Genomic DNA, 23004 nt, shown 5'->3' on the forward strand with positions numbered 1-23004 from the left:
ACATATTATGAAATATTTACATATTTTGTCCACACAATTATCCTTCTTTCATGCGCTTGTATCATTTACACATATTGTAGAAAATACTTTTGTTTTTTCAAAATAGTCTGGCTTAATCCCATTGTTGTTGTTTTAATATTTTAAAACAACTATTTTATTAGTGGAAAAGATTTGGCATTGTTCGCCAAGGGGTAAGGCAGGGAATACTATAGTTTCGATCCACGCCAATGGATCTCATCAGTTCCCTTGTTTCTTGTTTGTGGATATTCTCCACCGAAGTTATTTTTCAATAACTTCTTCAACAAGAAATTTTTTTTTTATACCCAAACATCAATCGTCAGCTCGAAGTATAAAGGTAAGCAAAGAAAAAATTTTTTCAATGAGAAGTTTTTCCTTGGCAACCTCATACAACTCCGACGAAAGTGTCTGCGAAAACAATTCAAACCTCTTCCACTTGTATGTGTCGTCGAATTTCGACGAATGCACACACCAAAATTTGGTTGGTCTGCTTTACAGCAAAAACAACACACGTCGTGCCAGTGTCTTCAATTTGAAGCATTGTGGCGTTTTTTTATTGGGATAGCGTTTGCCATTTTTCGTCGGAGTTGTATGAGGTTGCCAAGGAAAAACTTCTCATTGAAAAAATTTTTTCTTTGCTTACCTTTATACTTCGAGCTGACGATTGATGTTTGGGTATAAAAAATTTCTTGTTGAAGAAGTTATTGAAAAATAACTTCGGTGGAGAATATCCACAAACAAGAAACAAGGGAACTGATGAGATCCAGTGGCGTGGATCGAAACTATAGTATTCCCTGCCTTACCCCTTGGCGAACAATGCCAAATCTTTTCCACTAATAAAATAGTTGTTTTAAAATATTAAAACAACAACAATGGAATTGAGCCAGACTATTTTGAAAAAACAAAATGGCAAACGCTATCCCAATAAAAAAACGCCACAATGCTTCAAATCGAAAATACTTTTGTATAATATTGCCTTTTGTTTTTTGTCATACTTATCTCTGAAAGTATCATATTCACACATGTCAGCATGGAATCATTAGTCATGTGTGGGTTGCTACGTATATTTTTTTGAATAAATGGATACGTGGTTAAATAACACCTTACATATCAAGTTGCATTGTCTTTTTCATAGGAAAGTAATTGTGGTAATGATGTAACGATATCATTCATACGCTGTCAAACTGCAAAGAGACTAACATTGAATTGTGAATGAATATCAAAGAAAATAAAGAAACATATCTTATCACTATGAAATAAATGTTCACATAACAAGTGGGAGAGGGCTATAGTCGGACAAGCCGACCATGTGATACCCTACACCACTTGCCCTGAGCATTAGTTTTGCACGGAATTTATTTTATATTATTGCGACACGTTATATTTTGTTTTTAAAATTTGCATTAAGCACGAGACTAAAAGCATTCAAAAGCGAATTGACCAAAGAACAGCTGTGCTGGCGAAGAGGTCTGAGGTCTTACCAAAAAAAAAAGCAACAAGTAAAAAGTCGTTAAGTTCGGTCGGGCCGAACTTTTTATACCCTCCACCATAAAATAGTCTTAATTAAAATGGAATAATTAGGATCCTTTTACAATTTTAGGTGAAACAACTTTTCGACAATGGTTAGACTCCTACTGCCTCCCACTATTGCTTAAATGACACTGTGAACATAAATGTTGGGACAGAGATAATTCCTTTTGGAGATGAAAGCCCTTGGTGTGTGTATACTAAAACCCCGAAGTACAGATGCGCCGTGATTCGAACTTCCGCGTTATGGCGTGATGGAGTTTTTGCAAGAGACCCTGTAAGCCATCATGAATTAGCATTATATCTTTGTTTGTTGTTTTTGTAGAGCACTTAAGCAATAGTGAGCAAAGATATAACTCTAATTCCTGACGGCCCACAGGGTCTCTAACAAAAATTTCATCACTCCATAACTCAGAAGTTCGACTCACGGCGGATCTGTCCTTCGGGGTTCATAATATACTTACCAAGGCCTTTCTTCCCCAAGAGGAATTTTCCGTGCCCCAGACTTTCACCTCCATTTTGTTGCACATTGTTATCTGATCTAATCTAAACAAGTAAAAAGTCGTTAAGTTCGGTCGGGCCGAACCTTTTATACCCTCCACCATAAAATAGTCTTAATTAAAATGGAATAATTAGGATCCTTTTACAATTTTAGGTGAAACAACTTTTCGACAATGGTTAGACTCCTACTGCCTCCCACTATTGCTTAAATGACACTGTGAACATAAATGTTGGGACAGAGATAATTCCTTTTGGAGATGAAAGCCCTTGGTGTGTGTAACTAAAACCCCGAAGTACAGATGCGCCGTGATTCGAACTTCCGCGTTATGGCGTGATGGAGTTTTTGCAAGAGACCCTGTAAGCCATCATGAATTAGCATTATATCTTTGTTTGTTGTTTTTGTAGAGCACTTAAGCAATAGTGAGCAAAGATATAACTCTAATTCCTGATGGCCCACAGGGTCTCTAACAAAAATTTCATCACTCCATAACTCAGAAGTTCGACTCACGGCGGATCTGTCCTTCGGGGTTCATAATATACTTACCAAGGCCTTTCTTCCCCAAGAGGAATTTTCCGTGCCCCAGACTTTCACCTCCATTTTGTTGCACATTGTTATCTGATCTAATCTAAAAAAATGTGTTCACCTAGGTGAAAGGTACCACCTACGGGGCTATATCAAAGAGTCAACCTATCTTTAAATTTTTTGGCGGAAAAGTTTTATAACTGCAGGGAACTTCAGGAGTCAAATTGAGGGTAGTTTCATCAAAACAATGTAGACCCTCAAAAATGGACCCATGTTGACGAATTTTAGTGAAGAAATTTCGTGACCACTGAAAATTCCCGAAAATCGGGATGTACAGTTATATGGGGGGATATACCAAAACATGGACCTATATTGATTGATGGACCTATATTGATTATTTTTGAATAGACAAAATTGTAGCTAAAATTCTCAAAATACCGATCAATACAGCTAGTTTGGTTGAAAATTGCAGCTAAAATTCTCAAAATACCGTAAATCGGGAGATACTGTTATATGGGGACTATACCAAAACGTGGACCTATGTTGACGATGTTTCGTTTGAGATGTTTTATGACCACTAAGAACTTCAAATGTCAAATTGCAGCTATTTCGGTTAAAAACTGTAGCTAAAATTCTCAAAATACCGAAAATTGGAAGGTACCGTTATATGGGGGCTATACCAAAACATGGACCTATGTTGACGATGTTTGGTGGAGATGTTTCATGACCACTGAGAACCTCAAATGTCAAATTGCACATAGTTCGGTTAAAAATTGTGGCTAAAATTCTCAAAATACCGAAAATCGGGAGGTACCGTTATATGGGGGGCTATACCAAAACATGGACCTATGTTGACGATGTTTCTTGGAGATGTTTCATGACCACTGAGAACCTCAAATGTCAAATTGCAGATAGTTCGGTTAAAAATTGTGGCTAAAATTCTCAAAATACCGAAAATCGGGAGGTACCGTTATATGGGGGTTATACCAAAACATGGACCTATGTTGACGATGTTTCGTGGAGATGTTTCATGACCACTGAGAACCTCAAATGTCAAATTGCAGATAGTTCGGTTAAAAATTGTGGCTAAAATTCTCAAAATACCGAAAATCGGGAGGTACCGTTATATGGGGACTATACCAAAACATGGACCTATGCCCATATCCTTTGGCGTATAAGTTTGTTGATCACTAGGAACCCTAAGTGCCAAATTATAGCTAATTCGGTCTGCAAATGTGGCGAAGAACGTCAAAATACCTCAAATCCGGAGGTACCGTTATATGGGGGCTATACCAAAAAGTGGACCGATATAGCCCATCTTCGAACTTGACCTGCCTATGGAAAAAAGACCCTCGGGTGCAAAATTTCAGCACTCTATCTCAATTATTGCGGACGCTAGAGTGATTACAACAGACGGACAGACGGACAGACAGACGGACAGACGGACAGACGGACATGGCTAGATCGTCTTAGAATTTTATCCTGATCAAGAATATATATACTTTATAGGGTCGCAAATGATTAGTTCGATGTGTTACAAACAGAATGACAAACTTAATATACCCTCCATACTATGGTGGAGGGTATAAAAACAATAATTTTACAGTATATAAAATATATTGATTTTGTATCACGAGTTTGCTTCAAAATTCGTGTGAATCTGTAGTACCGCAGTGTGGGGCTATACCAAATCACAGAGGTGTACCAAAAATTTTTAGTAAGCAAACTTCTAATTCATAGAGAACTATAAATACTAAAATACGTTAGACTAAGTTTGGGTACAATTTTTTTTTAAATAGAGTTATGTTGCATATCAGACATTTAGTACGTGTCGGCAGGGTTTTTTGGAGCTTTCGGCTATTTCAGGAAGTATTGACTTACTCGGAATTATATCGTTGTAATCAAGAGCGTGAAAACAATCTTCGGTAAAATTTTTTAATAGATCCGAGACGAGTCCTCACTCTGCACTCGGGACCGATATAGTCCATATTACAACCTGATGCACGACTGGCTAAAATAAAACCATGTGCAAAGTTTGCACAAATAAGAAACTTGCGAATTTGTCATTTTAGTTGGTGTCGTCAAGGTCTCTCAATGCTTAAGGCCATTATCTCGGGAAGTATGACCTTAACTTGTACCGTCGTAAAGGAGGCCGCAACACCCTGCTGAGTAGAATCTAAATAATTCGAGAGGAGCTCTTAAACTTCATTTTCTACGAATTTTGTGTGAAAGGTACCCGAAAGTGTGGACCGATATAGTCCATATTCGAACCCTACGTATGTCCAGAAGGTATAATATGATGTGTAAAGTTGGGACCAAATCTATTGCTTCCTTCAATATCGTCCGCACCATTTTATAGAAAATTTGTGAACTTTTGTGTTTGGGAGAAGGAGTGGCTCGATATAGCCCATTTTCAAACTTAACTTATTTCGGAAAAATATTATGAACTTCAAAATTTGATTGCACCAGCCAGACAGACGGACAGACAGGGCTAAATCGACTCCAAATTGTCTGAAACGAATTTCCGCCAAACATACTTGGAGTTTAAAATATATATAATATATAAATGCTAATACTTCGAGATATTACATTGCTTTTTACCAAAGTTGGTACACAAACTTCAGACCCAGTTTCTAGCATGCGATAAATAGAGTTCCTTGCAAGCCAACCAAACGATAAAGGAATCCACTTATATGTTCGACTATAGTAGTTTTGTTATTTAACCGATATATTGCTACAATTTGCATCAACGGATAGGTCAAGAGTTAGTTTTCAAGTTTCGCGTTCCTAATATGTCGGAATATACCCCCAAGAATTTAAAATATGGAACAAAACCTAAATTTGAATATTTTTCCCACGATAATTAAGGGTCAATTTCACCCGCTAACTACTATCCTATTATTATCCAACATGATTGACATTCTTCTTCACCAAAACTCTTACCTCGTGCAAAAATGTTTCAGTATTGAGCAGTTATAGCGACATCTAGCGTTATTATTATTACACTACACAATTAAAACTTTGGGATCCCTGTATAAAATAGGCTGTAACTCTGTTATCTGACCACGCACATAAACATAATTTGTATCAATGGAAAGGTCAAGAGTTCCACTTTCAAATATAACTTACGTGGGAGGAACATGCGTTCCAGCGATAAAAATATAGTCATTATACTAAAAATTTTATAAACTTTCACACAAAAGTTTTGGTTAATTTAGCCCACTAAATATATCTGACCATTACCTACAATTGCAGGCATATTCTTTGTCGTAACCCCAAACTTTACTTAAATTTTCGACAATCAGACTACCATTTCGACCTACAGAGCCGCTACAAAATTGGATACAAATTTTGTTTTTGGTGCATTTCACCCCCTAAACATTTCACGATCATAACCAAAAACTATAGGCGTCTATTCTGGTCTGAACCAGACATCCATACAAAATTTTGTGACTGTAGCGTGCGTACAATTTTTAATGGACGGACGGACACACATCTCAAGCTCGCTTTATCTCGTCGAGATATGAGTTTAGGTATACCACATGAATTTTTCGAAAAACAAACTTATAATACCCTTTCCATTTCATGATGCACAGTGGTGGCACTTACATGGGAAGGTGTAACAAAAATACTTCTAAATGCTATATCGAACTGAAATTGTTATCAGTGGGTCATAGTGACCTAAAAACACTTTACGTAAAATATTGGGGTCCACGGTCCAAAATTTCCCGTGTTTCCCATGAAACGAATCATCTTGAATTTAAGTATTTTACTGTTACCAAGACATTGTTCAACCAAATTTGCTGTAATCCGGTACCAGGAGTTATTATTGTATTGTAAGCATCCCTACGAAAATTTTTCAGTATTGGCCCATGATTGGGTTTACTCCCCAATGATTTATATATCGATTTATTTGGGCAGATGTCAACCAAATATTCTAAGCGACTATATTCTTATAATGATCTCAGACTTCAGAACATTATCTTATAAAGAAATGTCGTATCGGTCCACTTTTGACCACAGCCTCCATATAGGGTTACCATCTTTTTTGGTACTTTATAAGATTTAACCACATTTGTCTGCAGAATTACTTGTAATAATGCATTTTTTTACTCAATGCGGGGAACAATCTCCACTTTTTAGCGTGGTCCAACATTAGGGTGTCCCAAAAATAAAATAAATTATTTGTTAAAGTTATTACCCCCAAATCTTTTTTTCGCGAGTTTTCATTACAGGTCTAAGTTATCATGACCATCGAAATCGCTAATAGCATAAGAAACGTTATATTGAAACCAAATTTAAGAAAGGATAATAAAATTACTTAAAAGTATTCCAAAACATATAAATTCAGCAACTATAAAAGGGTGTTAAACTTTTGGTCATAACTGCCAAAACCGCAAATTTCCGCAAAAAGTCTATACAGTTTTGAAATCAACAGGCACTAATCAATCGCACTAGTGGCCATTTGTTCGAATTTGTTGAAAGTGACTAAGTTTAAGGAAATCCATACATCTATATTAAATAATTTAATTTTTAACAATATTACAACCAAAATATTTGGCAACCCTTGCGATTTAGAGGAATTTTCATAACTAGAAAAATGAAGCTTCGGCAATTTACTAAATGAGTCATCTTAAGTTAAGGCGTTAAAAATAGTCCTTTGTTTCATAAATTCGCTTAGAATATAAATATTTTTTCTCATTTTTAAATACATATTTCTCTTCAAAATTAGTCATGTTCATGAGGCGTTTTCTCCTTAAGAACCGCGAAAAATGGAAAAAATAAGTTGAGTTTCGAAAAATTTGGAAAGTTTTGAAGCTATTTGCATTTTTAAATTTTTGAAACGACGACATGAATTTTTTGATTTTTGTCGTTGGGCGCATCCACTGTGTGATGTAGGGTACAATAATGGTAAAAAGTGAAAAAATAAACAGAAATGTAATATGTTTTAAATAATTTGTTACAAGTATATATGTAGGTGTTTTACATATGTAATACATAACCTGCTTGGTATATTTCAAAACATCGCCGAAATATATATGTTTTCTTACTTTAATAAACTTGCATGGAAATACAATATTATACTCTTATATCCAAAGCAAAATTAAATTATTATTTTTACACTTTCAGTTATATTCTAAGGGACACCATATTTCGGCACAATATTCGTAACAACTGATTGTAAGTAAAAGCATTTAAACTATTCCGTAAAATACTCGTGTACATTTAGAACATCTGGGATTAATCGTTGTTAACATATTTCTCTATATTAACCCAAAGTACCAATTTCTTTGCACTGGTCATTACCCTTGAATTGGTTAATAAAGCTAAAACTATGCCATTGTTTGACCACCAACTTACCCTTATACTTACTTATGGGCTAATATTATTTCGACTGCTGGAATGCCGTTAGAACTATTTTTTTTTTTTTTTGGTTAGAACATAATATCTGTTATGAAGAGCCCTTAGGGATTATAGGCCTAATTGAAATATCAAGTATCAAATGTATTATTCTCTGTAATGGCAAGGACAAATGGAGATGTTGGATGAATAGTTGTGTTGTTGTTGTCTTGGACTACGGGTAATAACAATAAACATGTTATCTGTTGATGTGTGTGCGTGCGTACTGACCTTTCGACCGTTTATGCATATTTGTTCGGAGACATCTTCAATGTTGTGAATTACAGCTAGGGTTTTCTTTCTTTTGCGTTACGATTAAATTAAAGGTAACACGTTAAGGTTCTTTGCAGGGAAAAGAATAAGTTAACCCTTTTGTGGTGGGATAAAAGAAAGAGTATTGGTTTGGGTAGTAAAAGTATTTCAAATGTATAGAGATGTGTCTTCTAAGTTCAAATAACGTTAAATATTTGTTTTAAGTGTTAAAGTTTAAGTTATAGTCTTTACTCTGGTTACGATAGTTATTGTGTTAAGCAGTCAAAAGTTATCTAGACATAGAAAATGTGGAGTCTAAAACTATTATTTAAATGAGGCACATTTTTAATCGTGAAAGGGTATATACCCTCTGTAGCCAAAAATTGAAAATGTAACTATCGCTTAGGTATCTCGCAGTAAAATGAATAGTCGTACTTCCTGTTATTTTATTCATCATCACATTCCAGCTGAAACATGGCATACATCCATTCAAATCATTATCATTGCATGATTAAATAAATTAATCATCTGCTTAATAATGTGTGGCAAATACTTTTTCTAAAAGTTTGTGTGCTGAGTCCTTTATATTCTTCTTTACCGCTTTACTCCTTGAGGAGCATAGGGCACCTACAAACATCTTCCAGGATGATCTGTCATTTGCTATTGCTTTTGTTTCGCTCCATGATTTTCCGGTGTATTCTAACTCCTTCCTGCTACCTTGGGGATTCAAATCTAGGGCTTGACGGCATAGTTCATCGCTATTTTTCTTCAATGTCTGCCCTATCCGCTTTTATTTTCTTTTTCTTAGGATGGTTGTTATTGGTTTGGTAGCAATCGGAATTGCTTATAATATTTGGCCACCATATTCTTAATGTGTGACGGAGGTATCGATCGGAGGGCGGAGGTAGCTCTAAATTTAAGGTTGCAGTTGTTAAGGTTTCGCAACCGTAAAGTAATACGGATAAAACTTCGATTTGAATATATCAAGCTTTTTGTAGAAAATTAACTTATGTTGAAACTGAGGTATGGGGTATTGTAACTCGCGATCAGTTTTACTATACCATAACTTTGGACCGCATTTCGGTAAAATAAACTGTTTTAGCCCGATTCACCGAGGGGTTTCTTAAAATAATAATTTGAGCGGAAGCTGTAGTCGTACTAATGTAAAAAAAGCGGAAAAAATCGTTGAATTAAACGAGTTTCATTATGTTATTTTCCAATTAGTGGTTTTACAACACAATGTAGAGCTTAAAGCTCAAAGGAGAAGTTAAAGAGTACACTTCAGAATTGAAGTTTCTAATGTATGATTTTTTAATATATCCATTGTATCTACCTCAAACGGATGCTGACATTTTGAAACCTGAAAAATGGGGTTTTTTGAATTTTTGCTCTAATTGCTCTAATCGGGACGCGCAGCTGGATTTCCCTAAAAGCTTATTATTTGATTGTAGTACTCGCGATTTCGCATTTTTAATGTATAACATGAGGGTGTAGCCCTCACAGGATTACAGTAATCTGCGTCTAAACACGAAATTTTTGTGCGTAAATTTTTCTCAAAAACCTATTTTTTTGGTTTAAAATTTACAAACGTCATTCGATTTCCGTGTAAACCCGCGTACATTTAGTTTTTTTACGTTCTGAATCTAACAAGCCACGACGCGTAAAAATCCACCCACTAGATCGGCGATATTTTGAAAATATCGCATATTAAAACGCGTTTTGGATGTTTCAGTTCTACTTAAATAAATAGATCGATACGCGTGTTTAAACTGCGCAAAAACAGTTATTTAAAAACTCTCGTAAATCCAGAGATATAATAGATTTTTTCTAAAAATTGAGTGCGATGCAACCTCCACGGTTCTTGATGGATCGCATTGAAACGACATAGAATGATGTATTTTTTAATGGTGATTATTAAAATCGGATGCGCATAAAATGTAAATGAACTTCGCGGAAATTATGACCATTTTACTGTATTTTGCACCCTAATATGCAGCAGATGCTACATCGTGGCCGCCAAATAGAATTTGACAAACTGTACATCAAATAAAAGGGATTGATTCGCTGTGTTGGAAAATCGGATGCGCATCATGTCATTTTCATAATTACGCGGTTTATATGCGTCTCAAATGTTGTAATATTCAATATAACATTATTTTAACGTTATGCCACAATTGGAATTCCTTGTGATTTAATATAAGGTTCTAATAATATTATCCAATAGGAAAACTATAAGCGAAAAATTTGTTACAACGGAATATCATCATTATTGCGTGAAATTTTGACGAAAATGCCGAATAACTCAAACATTTTTTCTCCAACTTTTCCTATAAAACCATAAAAAAATAAAATTAGAATAATATGATTTTAATTTTTTCGTAATATTTTCTTCATATTTTTGCAAATAACATGAATACTATAGCTCCAACCTTCACAACTTAGGTTTCATTTTATTCCTCAAAATGTCTGGATGCTGTTATAATTTTTTTGTTTCAAAAATATGTTTGTAAATACGTGAAATTATTTAACAAATTTGATTTTTCGCGGATCCATTGAGACTTTGCGACTATTTTTTGCATCATCGCAAAGGTTACGAATTCAGTTCACGATAACAGTATATAACAGCCAACTATATCAAGCTGCGATTTTTTTAGAATTTTTTCTAATTATCATAATTAAAACGGTCATATCTTTTGCGCGCAACGATCAAAGTTAGCAACGAAAACGAATGCTGATTTTTTTATTAATCTATGTACCAAAAATCATTGATGTAGTATTAATTTTTTTTTGATTTTTTTGAAATGGAAAAGACAATTTTAGACATTTTTCCTGATATGTATGTGTTCTTTTTGTGATTGTCAAAAATATAATTTGTTTAAAAAAGACAAAATAATTAAAAGACAAATGTTATAAATTAACAGATTTACAAAGAATACAAATGCGAAAAGGGTAATAATACCTACACATAAAATAACATTAGATACGTTAGTATTAGGGATTTCAAACATGTTTCGTTTATTTAATGAAACTGTTTCATTTATTTAATTAAACTATTTCATTAATTTTTCGAGCAAACCAAAAACATCGAATATATAAATTTGTTCGCCATTGTTTTAAAAAAATTTTTGCGTACTAGTTCTTTTATACCCATACTATGTAGTTTGAATTCAAAACTTACATATTTTTGTCTTAACTTTACAAAAATTAAAAGTTTCATTACATCAATGAAATCCGTTTCGTTTATACAATGAAACCAAAAATCATTATTTTAAATAATGTAAAGTTTCATAGCATGAAAGAAAAATTTCATTATATTAATGGAACGTTTCATGGCATCAATGAAAAATAATCAATCAAACCCGTTCATTGATACAACGAAACATTTTTCTTTCGGTGTAAGTATCTTCGTCCACATGACGGAATCTCTCAAATAAAACGTTTGCATTTAAATTAAAAATGGTGGCAAATTAAACGGCAAGCGATTTATTTAAGAGATTCCATAATGAGGAAGAATATACTCATTAAGGATAAGCGACAAATTATTTTGTTGTTTTAAGTGCATTTATAAATAAAACACTGAAACTTAATATTTTTAATTATTTTTTTATTAAACATTTAAATTTAATAAAACATATTTTTGTCGTTTATAGACAATAGTTAATTCATTCGTTAGACAGCAAATATTTTCGGAGAAAAAAGTGAAAAATTCATCACCCTAGTATATTTAAATTTCATGTTGTTTCAGACGAATATTTTGAATGACAAATTTAATATACAATCTAATATAAAGTGATATAATAAATTTCAGACAGTTTTATTTGCGAAAAGTTTACATTGGCTAAATTATTTCATTTCCTGTGTATCGAATGGGTTAAAAATGTCAGCGGTTTGATTTGACTAGAAATTGCTTGTTAGCAACTTTTCGGATATATTTTTAATATTGAACATAACTTTGCAAAATTTTCTTTGAAAGATATCTAATTACATATGGGGGTTTCTGAGTGAAATCGGACACTTTTTCAAGATGAGGTTTTTGATTTCCTTTATTTTTTGCTATGGTGATGTTGCTCATTAGCAAAACACTTTAGTATATTTTCAGATTTTTTTTTTTTTTTGACTAACGGTTCCAGAGATATCGCGCCTTGAAAAAGTCAAATTCTGTAAAAACTACATGCAATGAAATACTCATAGCTTCTTTAATATTGGTCCAATTTGAAAAAATATTTTTTTGTATGTTTTGTTGTTTCATCAGCTATTTAATAAAAAATAGCAAAAAAATTGCACAGTGGGCTTGGATGATATTTTAGCGATTTAATATTTAAAATCAATTTTTAAAGATGTTCGACCCCTTCGATTTTCTTTAATTATTTTTGTATTAAACTACGTTCAATTACAAAAATTTTAAGTCCTATGTGGTAATGGGATTCGGAAGATTACTATTTTTTCTGAATTTTTTAAAATTTTTTAATACAATTTTTCCTTTATACCCGTGTGAAACATTTGTTATTTTACCAAAACAATACAAAATTAAATTTTTTTACATTGGTTTTGTTGTTTTATTTAGAAATTTATCTTAAACAACTTAAAAAGTGCTTAATTTTTCTATTTTGAAAATGGATTAGCAATAAGTGTACCAACCGGACAACAAGCTTAATAAATTGTTAATAAAATAACCACGGTTTGGGAATTACATGAATGGGCAGCCGAGCAAATAATATACCAATTATTAAAGTAAGATTTTTCCCAAGAAAATGATTATTTAAATACGAAAGTGGAGTGGAACTTGAGATATGAAGTGGCTAAACTTGTCGCGGGCACAAAAAACGCCACTCAATAATGCTCACTACTGCTGGTACACTAATCACAAAACCATTCTTAAAATCGCAAAATGAAGAAGTTTTTAAGATGTTTAAGATAAATTTCTAAATAAAACAACAAAACCAATGTAAAAAAAATAATTTTTATTGTTTTGGTAAAATAACAAATGTTTCACACGGGTATAAAGGAAAAATTGTATTGAAAATTTTTAAAAAATTCAGAAAAAATAGTAATCGTCCGAATCCCATTACCACATAGGACTTAAAATTTTTGTAATTGAACGTAGTTTAATACAAAAATAACTAAAGAAAAAAAAGTTTTTTTCAAATTGGACCAATATTAAAGAAGTTATCAGTATTTCATTGCATGTAGTTTTTACAGAATTTGACTTTTTCAAGGCGCGATATCTCTGGAACCGTTAGTCAAAAAAAAAATTGAAAATATACTAAAGTGTTTTGCTAATGAACAGCATCACCATAGCAAAAACTAAAGGAAATCAAAAACCTCATCTTGAAAAAGTGTCCGATTTCACTCAGAAACCCCCATATGTATTATCTAATTGAATATTTTTCTGGTCTGCACATAAAAGTCATTTCAATCATTAATACTACGTTTATATATAACCGGATTTAATAAACTCACTGGGTTTCAATGTCAATTCCATTGGTCACAGGTCAATTAAATCCTCACAAAGAAGGTTAACCCGGCAAATATGCTCTAATGTATAAATTCGAGCAATTGTTGATTTCCAAAGCACAACTTTACGGTATTTCCTAAATACGGCAATCACTAGAAAACGGTATTCCACTAAGAGTAATTCAAAATTCGAAATAAAAAACAGCTTAACCACATTCGATAAATACAAGAAATATTAAATGATACGATATCTCAAACAACCAAACAACGACTTCATTGTTAGAAAATAAATATACTCATAAACTTGTTGCATATTTGTGGATGCTGCATTATTGCGCAGTCTCTGCTACAGATTGTATATTTACATTTGAGTTTAACTTAAGCACTCTGTTGTCTACAACTTGTAGTTAACAGACTGTAGTGTTGTCGTAAATTAACCACGTGTACTTTCATGCTCTCTAAAAGTCCTGCAACTCAACGTGATTTTTTGTTGGTGTAAAAAAAGGATTTATTTGTTCTAATGCGTGAGACTAGGTCAATGTGCAAAGAAATGTATATGTTATTTACGAAAATACCACAACATCAATTACGGAGTTAGAGGTCTAAGACATTAAACATGCATATATGTGATTGATAAGAAGAAGTAATGTATTCCAACATGTACACTTTATATCAGTATTGTTTGCAACATGCAAACTGATATAAAATTAGAGGTAGCATTATATATGTTCTAAGGAAATAGAAAATGAAATAAATCACTTCTTTTAAATATAACAATTTTTAAATACTTGCAAGAAGGGATAAATGAAAGTTGGATTTAAATATATATAATGTAATATAAATATATATAATAATATTTAAAAATCGCACCGGCGATTTTTTATTTTCTGATTTTTCTCACCTATGAACATTCTAGTTTCAGAATACGCAAAAACTTCCCAGGTGTAGGAACTTTTCATTTAAAGATAATTAAGGCGCAGCGTGTCTGTTTTCATACACATTTAGTCGGTAGGTTGGTCCAAAAGTATTGCGGAATAGGGGTGCATAGACATAGTAAATTTTGGAAGTGGATATTATTTTGAGATTCATTTATTTTCGCTGGATACCGTGTCTGTTAGAGGTAGTAGTCCACTATTTTAGGAAGCATGGACTTGCCCACGAAAATTATACTATCACTGTAAACAGGACCACAAAGAGTAACATCGGTATACATTTCCATAGGATCTTCAAACAGATGCACAAAACTGCACAAAAAACAAAAATGTTAAAGTGTTGTCCATATTCGATCTTAAACAAAGTTTAAAAAAATATATCCAAGGCCCAATTTTGGACACATCGGTTCGAGAGTTACCTACTACCTACACACATGGTACCATAGGAGGAAGGAGTGGTTTGATATAGCCGATATAGCAACTTGGTCTATGTATCGTAGAAATATTACGATGTTCAAAGTATGGACTCTTCGAGAGTTATATTGTGCACCATTTTAGAGAACAGTTTTGAACTTTTGTGGGGGAGATAACCGAAGGAGTGGACCGATATGATCCATCTTCAAACAGAGAAAAACATATTTCAAGAATTTTTACATGTTTTCGTTCGTGATGTAGTTCTTTCATGCTGTACAGGTACCTCACATAAGATAGGTGTGCTGTTTCTTATATCCATCCGAAAGGCACTATTTCATTTTTTCCCTACATTCACATTATTTGCTCTCATATTTCCTCTCTTGTTTGGTAAAGGCTCTAAACTTTGTTCTCTTTTTCTTTTGAATGGTCTTATCGTCTCATCATCACATTGACACTGCATCAACAAACCACAATACAACAACCAGACTGAAAAGCAATTAAACGTGGTTTTTCCTCCCCACAATCGTCTCATCATCACATTCAGACTATATCAACAACAAAACGCTTTACGCTAAACTACCACCGTCGTAACAACTGACAAACCAAACAACTACAGTGCGTTTGGTATTAAAAAACAAAGTGATTAACTGTACGATATAGTTTGCATCTACAATTTTTTGATTTCTTTAATATAAAGGCAACATCTAATATGTATTTCTACCTGTGCTGATAGACTCAACATGTATGTACATAAGGTTCATATTGTTGTACTATGCTCACAAGACGATGACAGCTAGATTGAAGGTCAGTAGAAGAAACGGTAAATAATTCAACATAAAAGCATTATAAAAAGCAGCAATATTTGTCTCTGGTTTGGTTAGTGATGTGTGGTGGTTTTCTTTTTCAGTCTCTCAGAAAAAAACTAGTTTTTTTTTTGCTTGCAGAAATTTGAGCCTTGGCAAGACTTTATGAACACTATTCCTAAAATGCAGTAATTTTTTTCTGTGAACTAGAACTAAGTTTGGACAAAATATTAGGAAGGCCAAATTTTGGACTGATGCGTTCGAGAGTTATCGTGCGCTACAGCCAGCCAGACAGTCCTACAGCCTCAAAATTGTCGGAAACTGTTCCCGGGTCTAAAACCATTAAACTAAGTTTGGACAAAATATGCCAAATTTTGCTTCGTTCGGGAGTTATCATGCGCACCAGCCAGACCTACGGACTGACATTTTTCAATCGACTCCGAATTTTTTTGAAATAGATTTCGTCCAAACATTCTTGGGGTCTAATCCCATTATTTCGATCAGGTCGTATCAAATTGTATATGGGTGAATACTGCCAAAAGACTTGTTTCTATGTCCCGACGCATTTAGGATTAAAAATATTGAAAAATTCTTAGAAACGGAATAAGTAAAATCGAAGTCCTTAAACGAGGCTTCAAAATCAAAATAAAATATTCTACATATTTTTGTGAAAAAAAAATTAGTCGAAAGGTGGAAATTCTCATTACCATGGGGTGAAACAGTCGTTTTGTGCTCAAAAAAACACTTTAGTCGTGTCCCTATTTTTGTCTCATTCCCGTGGGCCAATATGTTTATTAAGAAAAAAATTGTTTAAACTGGTTTTTTGTTTATATGTAATCTGTCAATGTAACGATAATTCCCGTTAGTTTTAAAGATAATCGACAGAAGTGAAAAATATAGTCAGTTGTGTGAGAACTGGTGAAGTGTTTAGTGTTTTTGTGCAAGTTCCTGAAATTTGTTCATTCCAGTGGGGAGTATTTTTTCCGATATTAATATTATAATTTCCAAATTTTTGGTAATGGTGTATTCATTTCTTAAGCTCTCATTGAATTGTATTATATTTTGTAACAAATTTTGAAGATTTCCACATTTAAATCCAAGAATAATCACGTTTCCACCATTACCGTATTCTAATTACCATGGGTATTTTCTAACTACGGTAATGACAAAAAATAAAAATAAAATAAAAATAAAAAAATAAAATTGCCTTATAAAAAATATTTATTTAAACCCATTTTCGCAGTTTGCCGTTGTCGACACCCAAAACAAGTCTTTTCGCAATATTCACCCATATATCCATTTAGCCTAAAGGCTGAGGGTATAAAATATGCATAAGTGTTGATGACACAATAATTGAAAGAGAAATTTTCTTCAATTTTAAAGTTGTTGAATGTTCATGTCTGTGCATTAAAACCGGCAAGTAAATATTATAATGTATCTAGATGTGAGAGGTAACACTGGTGAAAGTAAACAAAAATCAAAACATCATTCTAAAAAGCAACAAAACAAAAAAATGAGAAAAAATACCGGGCTCAAAAACCAAAAGGGCTAAGACTGGGGTTACGTTATTGCGGAAGGAATTTATTATTTAAAATTTGTTTTCCTATAATATAATACATTTTTGAAATTTATTTTATTTTTTATTTACTTGCAGAGTACAAGAAATGAATTCCCTATTTCAATACCAATGCTCCTTTGCTCCAAAAGTAAACAAAACACATTCTCACTCATACAACAAAAATGCACTCATTCTTTTATACTCCTTTGTAAGGGCATTGACAAGCCAAAAACTCTGAGCAAACACTCAGTCGTATTTCGTGTTACGTTGCGTGAAAAACATTGGACGGGTGAAATAATGCCGGCCGGTTAGTGAAAACAAGAATTGCATGTTTAGGCTCTCAGTTGTCTGTAACAAGTCCAAATAAACGTAGCAAAACTACCAACCATAAAGGACCAGTCAACAAAGGAAGAAGGAAAAAATAATAAATAACTCTAAATTTTATGAAAATTGGTGACGATCGGATTAAAATTGCGACTTGTAGCGTGATTACAAGGTTTAGATATACAGACGGACAGACGGACAGACGGACACACATAACCAGATCGACTCAGCTCGTCGAGCAAGTCCATCGACCATTATTTCGATGCGTTACAAACTTTTTGGCCAAAACCAACTTATAATACCCTCCCCACATAGTGGTGTAGGCTATAACAAACCAACTATAAACCATAACAAGTAAAAAAGCATTAAGTTCGGCCGGGCCGAACTTTTCATACCCTCCACCATAAAATATTAATTCCTGTCCCCAACTTTAAGTGAGTACGTTAAAATGTCAGATAATGTACATAAAATGCTTCATTCGGGAGGCCCTTTTTTATGGTGCCTATATCTAACTGTTGACAATTTTTGGTGGGCTAGAAATTGGGAGGTACTGTTATATATGGGTTATAATAAAACATGGGTCTATGTTGAGAGTTTTTGATGGGAGCCTTTAATGTCAAATAACTCCTAATTCGGTTAAAAAATTTAGCTAGAATCCTCAAAATATCGAAAATCGGTACATAACGTGGGAACTTCAAATGTCATTAACAGCTAGTTCGGAGGTATCTGGGCTATACGAAAATATGAACTTAAATGAACAATTTTTGTTGCAGAATTTTAGTTGACTTTTAAATTTCAAATTACAGAAAGTTCGTCCAAAAATAAAGCTAAGGTACGGAAAATCGGGAGGTTTGTTTTGCGGCTATACAAAAACATGGACCTACGTTCGGTTAAACATTTTAAGTAAAATCCTCAAAGTACCGAAAATCGGGAAGTATCGTTATATTGGGGCTATGTTGAAACTTGTTGATGCAGATGCGTGGTGACCACTACAACCTTCAAATGTCAAATTACAGTTAGTTCTGTTTGAAATTGTAGCTAAAATGGTCAAATTACTGAAAATTGGGAGGTACCGTTACATGGGAGCTATATCCGAACATGGACCTATGTTGACAATTTTTGATGGAGAGGTGTTGTGACCACTAAGAACTTCAAATGTCAAATTACTGCTAGTTCGGTTTAATATTGTAGCTAAAATCATCAAATTACTGAAAATCGGGAGGTACCGTTATATGGGGGCTTTCTTGACAATTTTTGGTGGAGAGGTGTGGTGACCACTAAGAATTTCAAATGTCAAATGTTCAAATTACAGATAATTCAGTTAAAACTTGTTGGTAAAATTCTCAAAATACCTGAAATCGGGCGGTAACGTTATATGGGGATATTCCAAAACATGGACCTATGTCCACTAGTTATATAAGTTTATTGACATTTAAGAACCCTAAATGTCAAATTATAGCTATATCGGTCTGAAAATGTAGCTAAAAACGTCAAAATACCGTAAATCGGGGGGTACCGTTATATGGGGGCTATACCAAAACGTGGACCTATGTCCACAAGTTTTGTCACATAAGTTTATTGACACTTAAGAAAAATAATTGTCAAATTATAGCTAAATCGGTCTAAAAATGTAGCTACAAACGTCAAAATACCGAAAATCGGGGGGTACCGTTATATGGGGGCTATACCAAAACTTGGACCTATGTCCACAACTTTTGTTATATAAGTTTATTGACATTTAAGAACCCTAAATGTCAAATTATAGCTACATCGGTCTGAAAATGTAGCTAAAAACGTCAAAATACCGCAATCGGGGAGTACCGTTATATGGGGGCTATACCAAAACGTGGACCTATGTCCACAACTTCTAATATATAAGTTTATTAACAGTTAAGAACCCTAAATGTCAATTTATAGCTACATCGGTCTGATAATGTAGCTAAAAACGTCAAAATACCGTATATCTGGGGGTACCGTTATATGGGGGCTATACCAAAACGTGGACCTATGTCCACAGCTTTTGTTATATAAGTTTTTTGATACTTAAGAACCCTAATTGTTAAATTATAGCTAAATCGGTCTAAAAATGTAGCTAAAAACGTCAAAATACCGCAAATCGGGGGGTACCGTTATATGGGGGCTATACCAAAACGTGGACCTATGTCCACAAGTTTTGTTATATATGTTTATTGATACTTAAGAACCCTAAATGTCAAATTATAGCCAAATCGGTCTGAAAATGTAGCTAAAAACGTCAAAATACCGTAATTCGGGGGGTACCGTTATATGGGGGCTATACCAAAACGTGGACCGATATAGCCCATCATCGAACTTGACCTGCCTGCATACAAAAGACGCATTTTCCCAAAATTTCAGCGTCCTGTCTCCATTTTTGTGGATGCTAGAGTGATTACCACAGACGGACGGACGGACGGACGTGCTCAGATCGACTTAGAATTTTACCCTGATCAAGAATATATATACTTTATAGGGTCGCAAATGAGTATTTCAATGCGTTACAAACGGAAAAACAAACTTAATATACCCTCCATACTATGGTGGAGGGTATAAAAAACATAAACATCACAATGTAGGAACTATAAAGGCGGCTGCATTCCCTTAAGCCCAAATTAGTAACAGAAAAACAAAGTTTGTACACTTTAACACAGTCTACCAAAAGAAGCAGAGAATATAAAAGATTCTTTTGTGAATTACCTTAACAATCTTTGTGTTCTCCCAACAAATCAACAGCTGTTATTCTTTAGGTAAGTTTCATTAAATTTATTTTATACAAATTGTGAATTATTCTGTGGTTTTCATTGAAAACAACATAAGTCTAAAAATCTAAATTTTCAGGAGAGCGAAAACAATACTTTATTGTAATATTTGCTACACGACGATGATTTTGTTGTACTCTTACATATTACGAAAGTTGGTATTTAGCCCTCATTTGAGGTATAAAACTTCCATATAAAATTTTCCGGTATAGGTCCACGCCTTCATAAAAGGTATCTCCCGATTTTCGTAATTGTGTAAAGATGTGACGTCAATATCCCACCGAAATGACTGAAATTTTTTATTTAGTCTTTCATGGGGTTATAAAATGTTTCAGAAAAGAATCATTATAGGTCCACGTCTTCCTATATTCCCCATAGAAGCGTACCTCTTGATTTACGGTATTTTTAGGTTTAAACCACATTATCTTTCTGAAATATCGGAAATTTGGTATTAATTCTTCTTTGAGTCTAAAAACTTTACGCCAGAAATTTGTCGGTATAGATCGACGTTTTGATATAGCCTCCATAGGACGGTACCTCCCGAATTTCGGTATTTTGAAGGTTAACGACATTGTTTTATCGAAAATGCTGAAATTTTGTATTAAATCTTCCTCATACACGAAGGAAACTAATTGTTCAATTTTACTTAAATACCACTCGTGGTGGAGGGTATAAGAAGTTCGACCCGTCCGAACTTAAAGCCGTTCTTACTTGTTATACCCTATACCACAATGTGGAAAAGGGTATTATAATTTTGTTTTGGTAAAAATTCATGTAACACCGCGAAATATTCGTCGGAGACCCCCAATGTGGTATACCAATCTTCATATCTCGACGAGATAAAGCGATTTTGAGATGTGTGTCCGTCCGTCTGTCCATTATAAATTGTAAACACGCTACAGACCGCAATTATGGACCGATAGTCACGAAATTTTGTATGGAGGTCGGGTTCAGATCAGAATAGATCCCTATTCTTATTGGTAATGATCGTGAAATATTTAGCGGGTGAAATGGACCAAAAACATAATATTTATCCAATTTTCTAGCGGCTCTGTAGGTCTCAATAATAGTCCGATCAACGCGTAATTTTAAATAAGGTAAAAGTATATCACAAAGGAGAAGTTTGCAATTTGAGATGGCGATCGGATAATATTTAGAGGGTTAAATGAACCAAAACTTTTGTGTGAAAATTGTGAAAATTTTTAATATACAGCTTATATCTTAATTCCTGGAAGTGACATTCCGGACAAGTGAGATATACTTGAAAGGGGAACGCTTGACCTTTCAATTGATGCCAATTATGTTGGTGTGCATGATCAGATAACATATATATATATATTCCATTATTTGTTTGTAGTGTAATAATAAACTCGCTAGAAGACGCAATTATACATAAATAGTCACGAAATTTTGCACCGGGTAAGAGTATAGGTCGAAAAAGATGCGTACAATTTTGAATAGTGATCTAATATTCTTTAGCGGGTGAAATGAACCATTACTTTTGATTGAAAAATATAAAAATATTATTTTTGGTCGATATTTTAATTCCTTAAGGACATATATATTTCGCAAAGTAGCATACATATAGAAAAAAACAACTGACCATTCCTCTGATGTAAATTGCAATAAAGTGTTTGCTAGATAACGGGCCTACTGCCTAATTTATAATGGGTTCTGTATAGAGAACTACATTTTTATCCCATGCTACATATTGTCTCTCCAAAAGTTTATGTAACACCACGAAATATTCGTCCTAGACCCCTTATTTGGTATGCCAAAATGCATATCACGACGAAATAAAGCGATTAAACGATGTGTGTCCGTCCATTAAAAATTGTAAACATGCTTAAGGCCGCAATCATAGACCGATTGTAACGAATTTTTTAAGGAAGTTAGGTTCGGGCCGGAATAGAAATGATTAGTTTTTGCTGATGATCGTGAAAGGTTCAGGGAATGAAATGGACCAAAAACAACATTTTAACCAATTTTGTAGCGGCTCTGTAGGTTAACATAATAACCCGCAAAATTTTAAACAAAGTTTGAGTTTATGTTGAAGAAGAAGCGTACAAACCATCGTGAAGATCAGATAATACTTAGCGGGTTAAATGGACTGAAACTTGTGTGTGAAATTGGTAAAAATTTCAATAACGTAGCGGTTAAACAACGGAAGTAGTAGTACTAAATACGTGGATTTCCTTACATTTTAGTTTCCTTTCCTGCTACAAAAATGTCTTTGTCATGCTAGATAACTTTTTGGTTTTGGTCATAAATATTATACATTACATCTCGGATATTTGATAATTAAATTTTCACAATCATTGAAAAGAAGTTCCGTGGAGAGCGATTGTCCAGGGAGAGTGGTATAGGGTATCCCATGGTCGGCTCCGTCCAACTATAGACTTTTCTTACTTGTTTTTTCTATAGAAAAAATGTAGGAGCATGAAGTCTCCTATTTTTGGGTAGAAACAATTTAGAACCCTGAGGTCCGTTATTTTTTCTATAAAACAATGGCGAATATCGT

The sequence above is a fragment of the Musca autumnalis genome, unplaced genomic scaffold, assembly GCF_047663935.1.
Source record: "Musca autumnalis isolate F117 unplaced genomic scaffold, ASM4766393v1 scaffold_3, whole genome shotgun sequence".
In the NCBI taxonomy this organism is placed as follows: Eukaryota; Metazoa; Arthropoda; class Insecta; order Diptera; family Muscidae; genus Musca; species Musca autumnalis.